We start from the raw sequence: 17954 nt of genomic DNA on the forward strand, positions 1-17954 counted from the left end.
CTCCCTTGTTGTCCATATTTCTCTATGATAAAGTCATTATTTTGCATAAAATAAAATATCATGATGTTCCTGTCACTTTGTACTTGAATTTTTATTTTTACATCATCTAATTTCATGCACTAGAGAGTGAGATAAGTTGAGTTGAAGTTTGGAAAAAAATTCCTTCGAATTCCCGCATGATGCATGTGTTTAAGGTTTTTTGGTCATGTATTCATCAAGTTACAAGGTCTTAAAGTCACCTAGTTGGGTTGTTTTCATGCTGCACAAGAAAACCAAGCCAAACCCCAAAAACGACCAACACATGTTTTTACCTCATTCGGCCATTTGCTTTTGGTTCATTCACTTAAGTTTTTCCACTTTTAACCATTTTTTTTCACACCTCATTCTTGCACACTTTGTCCATGATTCAAAACCAACACTTAAGCCCATTCAAACTCTTAAAAACCCTACATATTTAAGACTTGGAAACCCTAATCTGAATAGAAGGAGGCTGCTATTTTTCAAAGGAGGCAAGGCAAGAGAAAAGAGACCAAGTTGCATTCCCTTCCATTTTCACAAATTCCAAAAGTTCTCAAAGCACAAGCATCTCATTCTCATCCCATCCTTCCATTTTCAAGAAGCAGTGGACTTTCTCCACTAGGTAATCTTTTTATCTCATCTTCCATGACCATATTCCATGTTTTGTTCATCATATTTGTTCATACCATTATCACACTATTTTATGCCATTACCATGTTTACCTCTCCATTATGCCATGCTCTCTTTTTCTTCATGCTTTTTTTTGTATGCTAATGCTATGCACTACTTGTCCATAAAACCCTCACCATGAGACTTTGTTTTAAACTTTAAGTTTTTTGACATTTACTTTTTTTGAAAATCTTTGCATGAGCCTCCCTTGTTGTCCATATTTCTCTATGATAAAGTCATTATTTTTCATAAAATAAAATACCATGATGTTCCTCTCACTTTGTACTTGAATTTTGCTTTTTACATCATCTAATTTCATGCACTAGAGAGTGAGATAAGTTGAGTTGAAGTTTGGAAAAAAATTCCTTCGAATTCCCGCATGCTGCATGTGTTTAAGGTTTTTTGGTCATGTATTCATCAAGTTACAAGGTCTTAAAGTCACCTAGTTGGGTTGTTTTCATGCTGCACAAGAAAACCAAGCCAAACCCCAAAAACGACCAACACATGTTTTTACCTCATTCGGCCATTTGCTTTTGGTTCATTCACTTAAGTTTTTCCACTTTTAACCATTTTTTTTTCACACCTCATTCTTGCACACTTTGTCCATGATTCAAAACCAACACTTAAGCCCATTCAAACTCTTAAAAACCCTACATATTTAAGACTTGGAAACCCTAATCTGAATAGAAGGAGGCTGCTATTTTTCAAAGGAGGCAAGGCAAGAGAAAAGAGACCAAGTTGCATTCCCTTCCATTTTCACAAATTCCAAAAGTTCTCAAAGCACAAGCATCTCATTCTCATCCCATCCTTCCATTTTCAAGAAGCAGTGGACTTTCTCCACTAGGTAATCTTTTTATCTCATCTTCCATGACCATATTCCATGTTTTGTTCATCATATTTGTTCATACCATTATCACACTATTTTATGCCATTACCATGTTTACCTCTCCATTATGCCATGCTCTCTTTTTCTTCATGCTTTTTTTGTATGCTAATGCTATGCACTACTTGTCCATAAAACCCTCACCATGAGACTTTGTTTTAAACTTTAAGTTTTTTTGACATTTACTTTTTTTGAAAATCTTTGCATGAGCCTCCCTTGTTGTCCATATTTCATGCCATTACCATGTTTACCTCTCCATTATGCCATGCTCTCTTTTTCTTCATGCTTTTTTTGTATGCTAATGCTATGCACTACTTGTCCATAAAACCCTCACCATGAGACTTTGTTTTAAACTTTAAGTTTTTTTGACATTTACTTTTTTTGAAAATCTTTGCATGAGCCTCCCTTGTTGTCCATATTTCTCTATGATAAAGTCATTATTTTGCATAAAATAAAATATCATGATGTTCCTCTCACTTTGTACTTGAATTTTGCTTTTTACATCATCTAATTTCATGCACTAGAGAGTGAGATAAGTTGAGTTGATGTTTGGAAAAAAATTCCTTCGAATTCCCGCACGCTGCATGTGTTTAAGGTTTTTTGGTCATGTATTCATCAAGTTACAAGGTCTTAAAGTCACCTAGTTGGGTTGTTTTCATGCTGCACAAGAAAACCAAGCCAAACCCCAAAAACGACCAACATATGTTTTTACCTCATTCGGCCATTTGCTTTTGGTTCATTCACTTAAGTTTTTCCACTTTTAACCATTTTTTTTCACACCTCATTCTTGCACACTTTGTCCATGATTCAAAACCAACACTTAAGCCCATTCAAACTCTTAAAAACCCTACATATTTAAGACTTGGAAACCCTAATCTGAATAGAAGGAGGCTGCTATTTTTCAAAGGAGGCAAGGCAAGAGAAAAGAGACCAAGTTGCATTCCCTTCCATTTTCACAAATTCCAAAAATTCTCAAAGCACAAGCATCTCATTCTCATCCCATCCTTCCATTTTCAAGAAGCAGTGGACTTTCTCCACTAGGTAATCTTTTTATCTCATCTTCCATGACCATATTCCATGTTTTGTTCATCATATTTGTTCATACCATTATCACACTATTTCATGCCATTACCATGTTTACCTCTCCATTATGCCATGCTCTCTTTTTCTTCATGCTTTTTTTGTATGCTAATGCTATGCACTACTTGTCCATAAAACCCTCACCATGAGACTTTGTTTTAAACTTTAAGTTTTTTTGACATTTACTTTTTTTGAAAATCTTTGCATGAGCCTCCCTTGTTGTCCATATTTCTCTATGATAAAGTCATTATTTGCATAAAATAAAATACCATGATGTTCCTCTCACTTTGTACTTGAATTTTGCTTTTTACATCATCTAATTTCATGCACTAGAGAGTGAGATAAGTTGAGTTGAAGTTTGGAAAAAAATTCCTTCGAATTCCCGCATGCTGCATGAGTTTAAGGTTTTTTTTTTTTTTTTTTTTTTCATTTTTCTGCATGAACGTTTCTGACGTGTCGCGCCCGTCCCATGAAATCCCAGCTGTCGCCTTGCGTTTTGTCCTTTAGCTGTTTTAATGAAGCTTGACTTATTGAGTGCATGTCACATGTTTTATTTAAATGCACATTCTTTTAATGTGTCACGCCTGGACTGTTCATATTTTATTTATGCATAAAAATAACGCAGACATGGTTCGAACCCACGCACGTCCATCCATTCGCCCCTTGTTCTTTCCGCTACTACATAAGTGGAACCTTATTCAATTGATGCACCATGTTAAATAACTCATTAAATTAAATGTTCAGTTTTTTATTTATTTTTGGTCATGATGGGATTTTCGCTGGACTCGGGCTTCCTTACCAGCCTGCTATCCGCCCCCCCACACACAAAACCCATTTCTCCATTCTATTTTTATTTCCATTTCTTAATTCTTTTTTTATTTTCTGTTTAGGTTTTAATTGTTTTAAAATATTTTATTTATTCATAAAAATATCAAAAAATATTTTTTACATTCTTTAATGTTTTATTTAATTTGTTTAATTTTTATTTTTATATTTTATTTAATGTTGATATTTTATTTTAATTATTAATTTCAAGTGGTCCTTTTAAGTACATTTTTTTTATTCTTTTTATTTACATGACTTTAAATTATTTTTAGGTTCCGATTTTTGGGATGAGGGTTGACCAATGTCTCATGGTCAGCCTGACATTTTATTGGAATTTTATTCCCTATTTTTAATTTATTTTGGATTTATTTCCGACCTAGTTTGCTTTGGTTGACTTTTCTTTTGACTTCTGTTTTATTTCAATTAATTTATACACCAATTTTTATTATTTTTGAAATCTTTTTGAGGGATGATGATGTCCTGACCCCACCTCTTTTAATTTATTTTTTTCATAATTTTTGAATTAATTTACTATTTATTTGATAATTTTTAAGTTGACTTGACTTTATAGTTGACTTTTTTATGATTGATGTTTGACATAGGGATTGCTTAGGGCAATTGAAGAGATCTTTTGATCCTCCCTTGTTCATCTCATGTGCCACATATTAGAGGCCTTTCATCTTGACTTTATTTGATCCTTGCATCATTTCCCGATTAAATTATTCATTGATCCTTTGTGTGCATAATTTCACTTGTCTTATTCATCTGATATTTTTTATACTTGTTTCTTTCATCCATGTCTTTATTGTTTTATTGTTTAATATGTTTATACTTGTCATACATTTTCTAATGCTCATTATTTCATTCTTTGATTATTTGACTTGATCATATACTTGTTTATATATCTTATATGTCTAATTAATAATTGTTGCCTACTTGTATGATGTATGAGGCATTTATTCTTATTTGTTTGATTGCCATGAACAATCCCCATTCATAACAAATGTATCCCTCTCCCATGAAATGTATAATGTTTATTCTTTCATTCTTTATTCATCTGTTAATACAAGAATTAAAATGAACATTCGATAACCATTTCATAACAAGATCAAAACCTCGATTCAACGTCGAGTAATCATTTTCAAAACTTAACAGAACCAGCACGTATTCATCTATTTACCTTGTAAGTCGATTGCTTTATGCATCGCCATCAACCTTGTAAGTCGATTGCTTTATGCATCGCCATCAACCTTGTAAGTCGATTGCTTTATGCATCACCATCAACCTTGTAAGTCGATTGCTTTATGCATCGCCATCAACCTTGTAAGTCGATTGCTTCATGCATCGCCATCTACCCTAATCCCTAACACCTCTGCTTGCTCCATTCGTCGATTCTTGTTACGATTAGGTAGCACCCATTAGATAGAACCCTTTGTATGATAACATAGGTAGGATTCCCATATCCTTTTATATGATAACATAGGTAGGATTCCCATATCCTTTTGTATGATAACATAGGTAGGATTCCCATATCCTTTTGTATGATAACATAGGTAGGATTCCCATATTCTTTTGTATGATAACATAGGTAGAATTCCCTTATTCTTGTGTATGATAACATAGGTAGAATTCCCTCATTACTTTGCATGCTAACATTAGGTAAATGTTCCCATTTGTAAATCCTAACACATAGGTCCACATTGCATGACAAATATAGGGCAGAGCTTCCCCATTTTTTAGACCTTTCCGAGCGTCTCCGATCCTGTGGCATGTAGTCCGTTCTATTGCAAAGAGGTAACCGCCTAAGACTCGATTCAGCGAGCTGCGACACCTACTGCTAGGACGTGGACACATTTCCCACTCTCCTTTGACACAACTGGTGTCCTCCTTTGTAAGTCAATGTTCAGATGGCAAGCCCTATGTAGTCGAACTACGATAACTCTGATTCTCATTCCAGATGAGATACGTAGGCACGAGATGCAATGTCTTACCGAGTTCTTTCTCTTTTCTTTTTGATTGACAACTAACAACTAATCTTTGTTTGTTTTCGCCCTCATTGCGATTCTTTTCTCTCGCCCTCGTTGCGATCGAGACATTCCCTTTCTCTTTCCCTAGTTGCAATCGAGACCCTTATTCCCGTAGTCAGCTGAACTACGTTTTGCTCTGATTCTCATTCCAGATGAGATACGTAGGCATAAGACGCGACGTCTTAGTGAGCACACGTCTCCTTCACCCATAGGTAGCCGAGCTACGAAGACTCTGATTCTCATATTCATATGAGATACGTATGCAGTGGATGCGACATCCGTGCGAGTCATTTTCTTTGACCCTTTCTTTTAGTAAATAGTACATTAGATAAACACACACCCTTTAGACAAGAACAACAAGAGTGGATCCCGTAGAGTACTACGGATGCGTAGGGGTGCTAATACCTTCCCTTCGCATAATCGACTCCCGAACCCAAGATTTGGTTGCGAGACCTTGTCTTTTCCTTTCCTTTCTCCAGGTTTACTTCGAGCGTTTCCTTTCCCTCCTTTGGGATAAATAACGCACGGTGGCGACTCTTTTGTCATTTCTTTCTCGCCGGTTGTTTTTTCGCATACTGTATTTTTTTTAGGTTGCGACAGTTGGCGACTCTGCTGGGGACCCGGTTTCCCTAAGCGAGTCCCTCCTAGCTTTTGTAGGTTTCTTGTTTGTTGGGTGTTTATTCTTTTGTACAGTTATTTATTTTTAGCATTTACCTGTTTTACCTTATTGTATTCATGTACATATGTTTGCTGTATCTGTGGGTTCTGTGGGTTGACTGTTTGTTGGGATGGGATATTTTATGAGAGATAAGCCCACTACCCAGGCTTGAGTGTACACATAGGTGTTAGAGTGGATAGTCACGAGGCTTGCGTGGTATGTTGCTACGTTAAGTCGTTCATGAGACCCACATCCAGACGAGGTTTCTTTGGATATATTTTCTCCTATGGGTGTTCCATAACGACAGATATTCCTCTAGAAATCGTCGACTCTGGTGACCATTTCCCGAGAACTCAGTCGAGGCCTCTCCTTCGAGACGCGTTTATGTTAGCTCTGGTGGGCGTATTCTCGCCGCTCAATCCGAGGACCCCGAGACTGGGAACTTGCTTTAGGATATCCTGTTGAGGGGAGTCAGTGGAGGTCCTTTATCCCGTAATAATGCCAAACCTTCAGTGGTAAATGTATTATTCTCGACTGAGGGGCTGAAACTGACAAACTTCTGTTCTTAGAACCTACCAGTGAGGGGCGGGCTAAATCCAGGAAACCTTAACCTCCAACCAACCCGGTTTTCTGGAGCAGAGTTTTGGCTCTTGTATTATATTCCTCAGTGGGTTTCTCTTCAGACAGTGCAACCCGACAGATGTCAAGCAGATACAGCAGTCCTGATTTCCATGTCACTGCATTGCATCACATCATTTGCACTCATATCATTTGATACATGTTTATCTATATCCAGGGGTTTACATCTTCTTCTTGATTCCGGTCAGGGTTTTCTGGTTCTCCTGAGATGGATATTGGCAGAAAGAGACACGTCGCCTACAAGTTTCCAGTGGTTTGTTTGGAGCCTATTCAACAACTGATGAAGTTAATGGATCACGATTCTCTAGAAGGATTCCGGAAGGATTACGGTTTGATTCTAAGCTTCGTCACGGTTCTCTCCAAAGATCAACACGATGCTCTCTTTACACTGCTGCAGTTCTATGACCCTCCATTGAGGTGTTTCACATTCCCGGATTATATTTTGGTCCCTACTTTGGAAGAGATTGCCAGTTTTCTCAGAGTTCCTATTAGGTCACAGTTGTTGTTCTACAGTTCTGAGTTTTTGCCCGATCTCAGTATGGTTGCTTCGGCCATATATTTGGGGAAATCAGTCTTGAAGGCTAATATGTGTCAGAAGGGAGGAGTCAGTGGTTTTCATTTGAGTTTCTTACTGGGAGAAGCAAAGAAGAAACTTGAAGATGGTGACCAGAGGGGTTTCAATGTTGTGTTGGCTCTTTGTGTGTATGGGATTGTCCTGTTCCCTAATGTTGCCAAATTTGTGGACATGGACGCAATACGCCTCTTCGTGTTGGGAAATCCAGTGCCGACCTTGCTAGGAGATTTCTTTCATTCGGTGCACCACAGGAATGAGAATAGAAAAGGAGGATTGTTGAATTGTTGTGCGCCTTTGTTTTATAAGTGGTTCAGTTCTCACCTACCCAAATCAGGAGCGTTCGTTGATGTCGAGGACTCATTGAGTTGGTCGAAGAGATCGATGGGGTTGAGAGCTGAAGATATTTCTTGGTGGTCTGACCGGAGCTTGCTTCGGGCGGATATTATTCACACTTGTGGGAACTTCCCAAATGTACCGTTGGTAGGAAGAAGAGGAGGAATCAACTATAATCCTTCTTTAGCAGTTAGACAGTTTGGATATGCTTTAAGAACTCCGCCTTTGGAAAAGGATGTGGAAGAATCTTTGTTTTTCCATTCTTCGCCTGATTTGACTGTATCCCGTAAGGCAGCTGAGGCCTAGCTCAAGGTGATCAAGAGAGGAAGAACTGTGCTTGGAAAAGGAGATTGTAGAACTTACCCTCAGTATGAAGAGTGGCTTCAAGGAAGAGTCGAAGAGTTTGGTCTGCTGTTTCCTATTGAAGAACCTTTGTATCCACCTACTCCTGAGCAGTCAACAATAGTGAGCCGAGAGGAGTATGACAAATTGAAGAATGCCATGGAGGGACTTCAAACCGAGAACTCGGAGTTAAGTGCGAAGTTTCAAGACTGTATGCATCAATTCCATGAGGCAGAATATCAGAAGGGGGAAGCCGTCAGATTGCAAGAGGAAGCAGAGAGGAAATTAGCTATGGAGGTGGACTTCTTCAGGAAGACAGACAAGGCCTTAGGATCATCCAGTTCTGAGTTGAGGCGAGTCAAGCAACAGTTAATGGATGCTCATGGTAAATTAGCTGGGTGGCAAGAGCAATGGGATGCATTTTCAACTTCTCGGAAGGCAAAGGAGGAGGAGATGGTGGCCGAACTGACTGGTCAGATGGAGAAATTGAAGACTTTGCTGAAGGAGAAGAACAATGAGCTTCTGTGCGCCCGTTCTACTAAAGGGTACATCACAGATCAACTCAATGAGGCTCGAGGACAGATTGAAGAACTCAAGGTGCTGGCAGGTTTGAAGAAATCCAGACTTGAAGAGGTATTCAGAGAAGATGATGGGAATTACTACAGAGAGCACATCAACGAACTGGATGAGATCATTCACAAGAGGAATATGCTTATCCGGCATTTGACAGAATCTCCAGATCATCCCGACACGGTGGCATTACTGGATGAAGTGAGGAGCAGTCCTTATGGGTTGTATACAGGAGGCTGATTCCTGATTTTTGTTCCTCTCTTTACTTATTGCTTTGTTGCTATGTAGTGATGATCCACAGGCTTGTTGTGGAGATCCTCTTTTGATGTATTTTTGGCTAAGGCTCCTTTCCTTGAACTCATTTGTATGATGGTTTCCCTTTATTGCATCTTGATCTCAGAAGTTTATCCATGACTCAGTCTTCTTGCACTATTCACCTGAGGTGAGACTGGAATCAAGGGGGTAGAATACCTTTTGGATTTGATAAACATGTCATTGCATTTACATATTCATTTTCATATCTTGCATAACAGGTACCGCTGCGGTGTTCTCATATTATTTGGTGTTCCACTAGCAGGATAGCCGATTCAGGAATTCACCGGTACGGTACCCGCAGAAACCAGCAGAGAGCGATGGAAAGCCTACAAGCAGAGCTCGCCGAGATGAGGATCCGCATGACCCAATTCATGGATGTGGTTCAAGGGGTGGCTCAGGGACAGCAAGAGCTCAGGCAGATGATGCAGAGGAATCCCGCCACTAATCAACCAGAGACGTTGACTGATCCTCCAGCTGGAGAGGTTAATGGACCCAGTGGACCGGGGCCTACCCCGATCCCGCATGTCAACTCCGACCAACAGCCCGTCCATGATGATCAGTGTAACACCCCGATAAAATAAGATAATTATTTAATTTAAGTTAATAATATATTTATTAATTTAATTAAATAATTGGAATATTATTATTGGAATTATTATTATTGGGTTATTATTTTATTGGAATAAAAGTTGGAATTTAAAAAAGGTCCCACTTAGTAAAAAGGGTTATTTTCACGTGAAAAGGAAAGGAGACTGAAAAGTGGAAAAGGGCAAAGAGAGCCAGAGAACAAGGGTTGAAGAGAGGAAGAGCATGAAGCTTAAAGATTCGCCGGATTAACTCAGGTAAGGGGGGTTTATCGTCGATTAATGGGTATTATGGGATAACATGTAATGGGTAGTGATAGACTATTGATTTGTCCCTGATTGGAATGATGTATGATGAAATTTGTGAAATATTGGATGAACGAAATTTGGATTATAAATGAAGGAAATTCGTAGGAATTAGATGTAATAATGTTAGATTTTGTGAAATCGAATAGGGTATGAATTGTGTTAGAGGATATGAACGAATAATGTGTAAAATTGGACTGTGGAAGGTTGAATTGGATAGATCTCGTAGCAGAGAAAACCATAGCAAATCTGGAAATCTGGTTTCTGGTCATACGCGTATGGCACTAGGCAATACGCGTATGAGATGGTCTGGTACGCGTATGGCACTAGGCAATACGCGTATGGATGAGGAAGATGATGTTTTGAACGTAGTTTGGTCTCTGTTGGTACGCGTATGGGGAAGTGATACGCGTAGCATACGCGTATGATGTGGTGTTACGCGTATGAGATTTGGTCAGGAGATGGGCCATACGCGTATGGGACTAGGCAGTACGTGTATGGGCAGGATTGTGATTTTTCTGTGCTGTTGTTGTGCAGTTTTTGGTTGTTCAGCTGAGTAATGTGATCTAGCTGATGTACGATATATTAGGGATCATTTCCCGTTGTTTTGAGTAGTATAGATATTAGTAGAGTGTGCTAATACTGTGGTTGTTCTTTGGCATGATCTGATATGCTTATGTGATAAAATACTGATGATGTGTGATGGTATGCATGATCTTGTGAATGTATCAGTTATGTGTGCATTTATGAATAGACTGTTTTATGGCTTAGAGTGTGAGCATATGTCTATTCTTGAATTGTGGTTGATGATTTAGCATTGCTAGGTGATTAGCATGCATATTGTGGCCTTTATGGTGGTAGCTAATTCCCATGGTGAGGAATTAGTGAGTTAGTCATTTTGGACTGTTGTTGATGTTTGCATGCTAGGTGAATTAGCGTGCATAGCATGGCCCTTGGGGTGGTAGCTAATTCCCATGGTGAGGAATTAGTGAGTGAGTCACTAAGTCTCAAATGAGTGGGACTAGTGGGCTTGGTAGCCGTGCCTGGATTTGGACGGTGAGGTGAACTATATGTTCACAAATAGTCGGTACCGCATGCATGGAGTCTCATTGCATAATATGTGTATGGCGTATAATATGAATGGATGTATTCCAATATTATACGTGTGTTTGTGTTGATATTGAGCATGAGCATGAATTGTATTGGTATTGAGTATGATATTTGAATTGATGTGCCGTTACCGAATGTGTGATGTGATTAGGGTGATTAATGTGTTAAATTACTTAACATGACATGATATTTTATAATGCTCATTATATTGATTGAGGAACTCACCCTTACAACTATTTTTCAGGTAACGAGCAGTGATTGAGTAGAAGCTAATGCTTGGAGTCTAGTGTAGTTCCTTATTGGGTCATGCTCTGGTAGATGTAACATCGGGATGGGATGTTTTAAATGTTTCTTGTTGGTTGTGAACCAGTTACATGTAATATGCTACATGTTTTGAATGATCGATTTGATCTCTATCCGCTGCGCATTGTGCAATGCTTTATGTTTTGATTAAATAAATGAGCATGACAGGATATTTTGGAAAATGTGTGAAGTATTTGTGTGACACCCTTAATTGCACCTTTACTCTGATGATATATGTTGTTATTTTAATTAAATAATTGGGGTATTTTAGAAGGGTGTTACATTAGTGGTATCAGAGCATAGTCGGTCGAGTCGAATCGTAATTATTTTGTTCCCCTGTACGGGATAAGTGTTGTGTAACCCTATCAGTACTTATTGTTTAGCTTGTTGGGTTTTCAGAATAGAGATGGCTGGAAGAGGTAGAGACGATGCTGCGATTGCTGAGGCTCTGGGTATGCTAGCTGGAGTACTTGGAGGAAATCCGAATGTTGTGGGAATGGGAGCTGCTCGTCAGCTGAGTGAGTTCCAGAAGAATAATCCTCCAATGTTCAAGGGAGCATACGATCCAGATGGTGCTCAGAAGTGGTTGAAGGAGATCGAGAGGATCTTCCGAGTGACTGAGTGTGCCGATAACCAGAAGGTCAGGTTCGGTACGCATATGCTGTCAGAAGAAACAGATGATTGGTGGGTTGCTACCCGCACTGAGTTGGAATCTGCTGGGAATGCTGAGATCACTTGGGCTGTGTTCAGAGAGAGATTCCTGAGGAAGTACTTTCCAGAGGATGTCAGAGGAAAGAAAGAGATAGAGTTCTTGGAATTGAAGCAGGGCAATCGGTCTGTTACTGAGTATGCTGCTAAGTTCACAGAGTTGTCGAAGTATTACACTCCCTATAACGAGGCTACTGGGGAATTCTCGAAGTGTGTGAAGTTTGAGAACAGGTTACATCCCGAGATCAAGCAGGCTATTGGGTATCAGCGGATTAGGGTGTTTTCTGATTTGGTTGACTGTTGCAGGATTTTTGAACAGGATACCAAAGCCAGAGCGGAGAGCTATCAGCAGAGGGTTGATAGGAAAGGCAAGAATCAGAATGATCGTGGGAAACCGTATGCAGCTGGCAAAGGTTTCCAGAGACAAAGTGGGATGAAGAGGCCTAGTGGGGGAGACTCCAGTGCCCCTGCTAAGTGTTTCAGATGTGGTCAGGCTGGACATCATATTCATGAGTGTACCAGTAATGAGAAGAAGTGTTTCAAGTGTGGAAAAGGTGGTCACTTGGCTGCAGATTGCCGGTTGAAGACTGTGACTTGTTTCAACTGTGGAGAGGTGGGTCATATCAGTCCACAGTGTCCTAAGCCGAAGAGAGAGAACCAGTCGGGAGGCAAGGTCTTTGCTTTATCGGGTTCTGAGACTTCTGCAGATGATCGTTTGATCCGAGGTACGTGTTATATTAATGGCTTTCCTCTTGTAGCTATTATTGACACAGGTGCGACTCATTCCTTTATATCTTTGGATTGTGCTGTGAAACTTAAGTTAGAGATATCTGAGATGCATGGGGGTATGGTGATTGATACTCCTGCGAAGGGTTCAGTGACTACTACTTCAGTTTGTTTAAATTGTCCTTTGAGTATTTTTGGTAGAGACTTTGGGATGGACCTAGTGTGTCTTCCACTAGTGCAGATTGATGTTATTCTGGGTATGAACTGGTTGGTGTTTAACCGAGTCTATATCAATTGTTTTGATAAGACTGTGGTTTTTCCTGAGATTGAGGAAGGGAAGAGTTTGTTTCTATCTGCAAGGCAGGTGAATGAAGCAGTAGTAGATGGAGCAGAGTTGTTTATGCTGTTAGCGACTTTGGAGGCTAAAGATAAACTGATGATTTGCGATCTAGCTGTGGTGTGTGATTTTCCTGATGTGTTTCCGGAAGAAGTGAATGAATTATCGCCAGAGCGTGAAGTTGAGTTCTCGATTGATTTGGTACCTGGTACTAGGCCGGTGTCGATGGCTCCGTACCGTATGTCTGCTGTTGAGTTAACTGAATTGAAGAGTCAGTTGGAAGATCTGTTGGATAAGAAATTTATTCGTCCGAGTGTGTCACCGTGGGGTGCACCAGTGTTATTGGTTAAGAAGAAAGAAGGTACTATGAGGTTGTGTGTGGACTACAGGCAACTGAATAAAGTGACGATCAAGAATCGGTATCCTTTGCCGAGGATTGATGATTTGATGGATCAGTTGGTTGGTGCGAGTGTGTTCAGCAAAATAGATTTGAGATCGGGTTATCATCAGATACGTGTGAAAACTGAGGATATTCAGAAGACTGCTTTCAGAACGAGGTATGGACATTATGAGTATTCTGTAATGCCTTTTGGTGTGACTAATGCGCCTGGAGTATTTATGGAGTATATGAATAGGATTTTCCATCCGTATCTAGACCAGTTTGTTGTGGTGTTTATTGACGATATTTTGGTGTATTCGAAATCTGAAGAAGAACATGCTGAGCATTTGAGAGTGGTTTTAGGAGTTCTACGAGAAAAGAGGTTATTTGCTAAACTGTCCAAATGTGAATTTTGGTTAGAAGAGGTTAGTTTTCTTGGTCATGTGATTTCCAGAGGTGGTGTTGCTGTTGATCCTTCTAAGATAGAAGCGGTATCTAAGTGGGAAGCTCCGAAGTCAGTTTCTGAGATAAGGAGTTTTCTTGGACTTGCAGGTTATTATAGGAAATTTATTGAGGGATTTTCTAAGTTGGCGTTACCGTTGACGATGTTGACTAGAAAGGGGCAAGCGTTTGTTTGGGACTCAAAATGTGAAGAAGGTTTCCAAGAGTTAAAGAGAAGGTTGACTACTGCTCCTATTCTGATATTACCAAGTCCATCGGAACCATTTGAGGTTTACTGTGATGCTTCATTGTTGGGTTTGGGTGGTGTGTTGATGCAGAATAAGCAGGTTATAGCTTATGCTTCGAGACAGCTGAGGGTTCATGAGAGGAACTATCCGACACACGATTTAGAGTTGGCAGCTGTGGTATTTGTTCTGAAGTTATGGAGGCATTACTTGTACGGGTCAAGATTTGAGGTTTTCAGTGACCATAAAAGTTTAAAGTATTTGTTTGATCAGAAAGAGCTGAATATGAGACAGAGGAGATGGTTAGAGTTTCTGAAGGATTATGACTTTGGTTTGAATTACCATCCGGGTAAAGCAAACGTGGTGGCTGATGCATTGAGTCGGAAATCATTGCATATGTTTATGTTAATGGTTAAGGAATTGGATTTAATTGAGCAGTTTAGAGACTTGAGTTTGGTGTGTGAGAGTACTCACAATAGTGTTAAATTGGGAATGTTGAAGTTAACGAGTAGTATTCTGGATGAGATTAGAGAGGGTCAGAAATCCGATGTGCTTTTGGTGGATAAGTTGACTTTAGTGAATCAAGATCAAGGTGGTGAATTCAGAGTTGATGAGAATGGTGTTTTGAAATTTGGTAATCGGGTGTGTATTCCGGATGTTACCGAACTTAAGAAGAGTATTCTTGAGGAAGGACATCGTAGTGGTCTGAGTATTCATCCTGGGGCTACGAAGATGTATCATGATTTGAAAAAGTTATTTTGGTGGCCGGGAATGAAAAGAGAAATTGTGAGTTTTGTTTATTCTTGTTTGACTTGTCAGAAGTCAAAGATTGAGCATCAGAAGCCGTCTGGGCTAATGCAACCGTTGGTTATTCCAGAGTGGAAGTGGGATAGTATCAGTATGGATTTTGTTTCTGGTTTACCGAGGACAAGTAAGAATTTTGAAGCTATTTGGGTGATTGTTGACAGATTGACAAAGTCGGCTCATTTTATTCCGATCAGAATGGATTATCCGTTAGAGAGATTAGCTGAGTTGTATATTGAGAAGATTGTAAGTTTGCATGGTATTCCGTCGAGTATTGTTTCGGACAGAGATCCTAGGTTTACATCTAAGTTCTGGGAAGGTTTGCAGAAGGCTTTGGGAACTAAGCTGAGATTGAGCTCTGCATATCATCCGCAGACTGATGGTCAGACTGAGAGGACGATTCAGTCACTAGAGGATCTTTTGAGGGCTTGTGTTTTGGAAAAGGGAGGTGCTTGGGATTGTTATTTACCTTTGATTGAGTTTACCTACAACAATAGTTTTCATTCGAGCATTGGTATGGCACCGTTTGAAGCTTTGTATGGTAGGAGATGTCGGACACCTTTGTGTTGGTATGAGTCCGGTGAGAGTGTTGTGGTTAGACCGGAGATTGTTCAACAAACTACGGAAAAGATTAAGATGATTCAGGAGAAGATGAGGATTGCTCAGAGTCGTCAGAAGAGTTATCACGACAAGAGGAGGAAGTCACTTGAGTTTCAAGAGGGAGATCATGTGTTTCTTCATGTTACTCCGATAACTGGGGTTGGTCGAGCTTTGAAGTCGAAGAAGTTGACACCTCGATTTATTGGTCCTTATCAGATTTTAGAGAGGATAGGGGAGGTAGCCTATCGTATCGCTTTACCGCCGTCACTTGCGAATTTGCATGAGGTTTTTCATGTGTCTCAGTTGAGAAGGTACATTCATGATCCGTCGCATGTGGTCCAAGTAGATGATGTCCAGGTGAGAGATAACCTGACTGTTGAAACATCACCTATGAGGATTGAGGATCGAGAGTTGAAGCAGTTGCGGGGTAAAGAGATTGCTTTGGTGAAGGTAGCTTGGGGAGGACCAGCAGGTGGCAATGTGACTTGGGAACTTGAGAGTCAGATGAGGGAGTCTTATCCAGAGTTATTCGCTTGAGGTATGTTTTCGAGGATGAAAACTCTTTTAGTGGGGGAGAGTTGTAACACCCCGATAAAATAAGATAATTATTTAATTTAAGTTAATAATATATTTATTAATTTAATTAAATAATTGGAATATTATTATTGGAATTATTATTATTGGGTTATTATTTTATTGGAATAAAAGTTGGAATTTAAAGAAGGTCCCACTTAGTAAAAAGGGTTATTTTCACGTGAAAAAGGAAAGGAGACTGAAAAGTGGAAAAGGGCAAAGAGAGCCAGAGAACAAGGGTTGAAGAGAGGAAGAGCTTGAAGCTTAAAGATTTGCCGGATTAACTCAGGTAAGGGGGGTTTATCGTCGATTAATGGGTATTATGGGATAACATGTAATGGGTAGTGATAGACTATTGATTTGTCCCTGATTGGAATGATGTATGATGAAATTTGTGAAATATTGGATGAACGAAATTTGGATTATAAATGAAGGAAATTCGTAGGAATTAGATGTAATAATGTTAGATTTTGTGAAATCGAATAGGGTATGAATTGTGTTAGAGGATATGAACGAATAATGTGTAAAATTGGACTGTGGAAGGTTGAATTGGATAGATCTCGTAGCAGAGAAAACCATAGCAGATCTGGAAATCTGGTTTCTGGTCATACGCGTATGGCACTAGGCAATACGCGTATGAGATGGTCTGGTACGCGTATGGCACTAGGCAATACGCGTATGGATGAGGAAGATGATGTTTTGAACGTAGTTTGGTCTCTGTTGGTACGCGTATGGGGAAGTGATACGCGTAGCATACGCGTATGAGGTGGTGTTACGCGTATGAGATTTGGTCAGGAGATGGGCCATACGCGTATGGGACTAGGCAGTACGCGTATGGGCAGGATTGTGATTTTTCTGTGTTGTTGTTGTGCAGTTTTTGGTTGTTCAGCTGAGTAATGTGATCTAGCTGATGTACGATATATTAGGGATCATTTCCCATTGTTTTGAGTAGTATAGATATTAGTAGAGTGTGCTAATACTGTGGTTGTTCTTTGGCATGATCTGATATGCTTATGTGATAAAATACTGATGATGTGTGATGGTATGCATGATCTTGTGAATGTATCAGTTATGTGTGCATTTGTGAATAGACTGTTTTATGGCTTAGAGTGTGAGCATATGTCTATTCTTGAATTGTGGTTGATGATTTAGCATTGCTAGGTGATTAGCATGCATATTGTGGCCTTTATGGTGGTAGCTAATTCCCATGGTGAGGAATTAGTGAGTTAGTCATTTTGGACTGTTGTTGATGTTTGCATGCTAGGTGAATTAGCGTGCATAGCATGGCCCTTGGGGTGGTAGCTAATTCCCATGGTGAGGAATTAGTGAGTGAGTCACTAAGTCTCAAATGAGTGGGACTAGTGGGCTTGGTAGCCGTGCCTGGATTTGGACGGTGAGGTGAACTATATGTTCACAAATAGTCGGTACCGCATGCATGGAGTCTCATTGCATAATATGTGTATGGCGTATAATATGAATGGATGTATTCCAATATTATACGTGTGTTTGTGTTGATATTGAGCATGAGCATGAATTGTATTGGTATTGAGTATGATATTTGAATTGATGTGCCGTTACCGAATGTGTGATGTGATTAGGGTGATTAATGTGTTAAATTACTTAACATGACATGATATTTTATAATGCTCATTATATTGATTGAGGAACTCACCCTTACAACTATTTTTCAGGTAACGAGCAGTGATTGAGTAGAAGCTAATGCTTGGAGTCTAGTGTAGTTCCTTAGTGGGTCATGCTCTGGTAGATGTAACATCGGGATGGGATGTTTTAAATGTTTCTTGTTGGTTGTGAACCAGTTACATGTAATATGCTACATGTTTTGAATGATCGATTTGATCTCTATCCGCTGCGCATTGTGCAATGCTTTATGTTTTGATTAAATAA

Source organism: Lathyrus oleraceus, chromosome 4 (assembly GCF_024323335.1).
Source record: "Lathyrus oleraceus cultivar Zhongwan6 chromosome 4, CAAS_Psat_ZW6_1.0, whole genome shotgun sequence".
Lineage (NCBI taxonomy): Eukaryota > Viridiplantae > Streptophyta > Magnoliopsida > Fabales > Fabaceae > Lathyrus > Lathyrus oleraceus.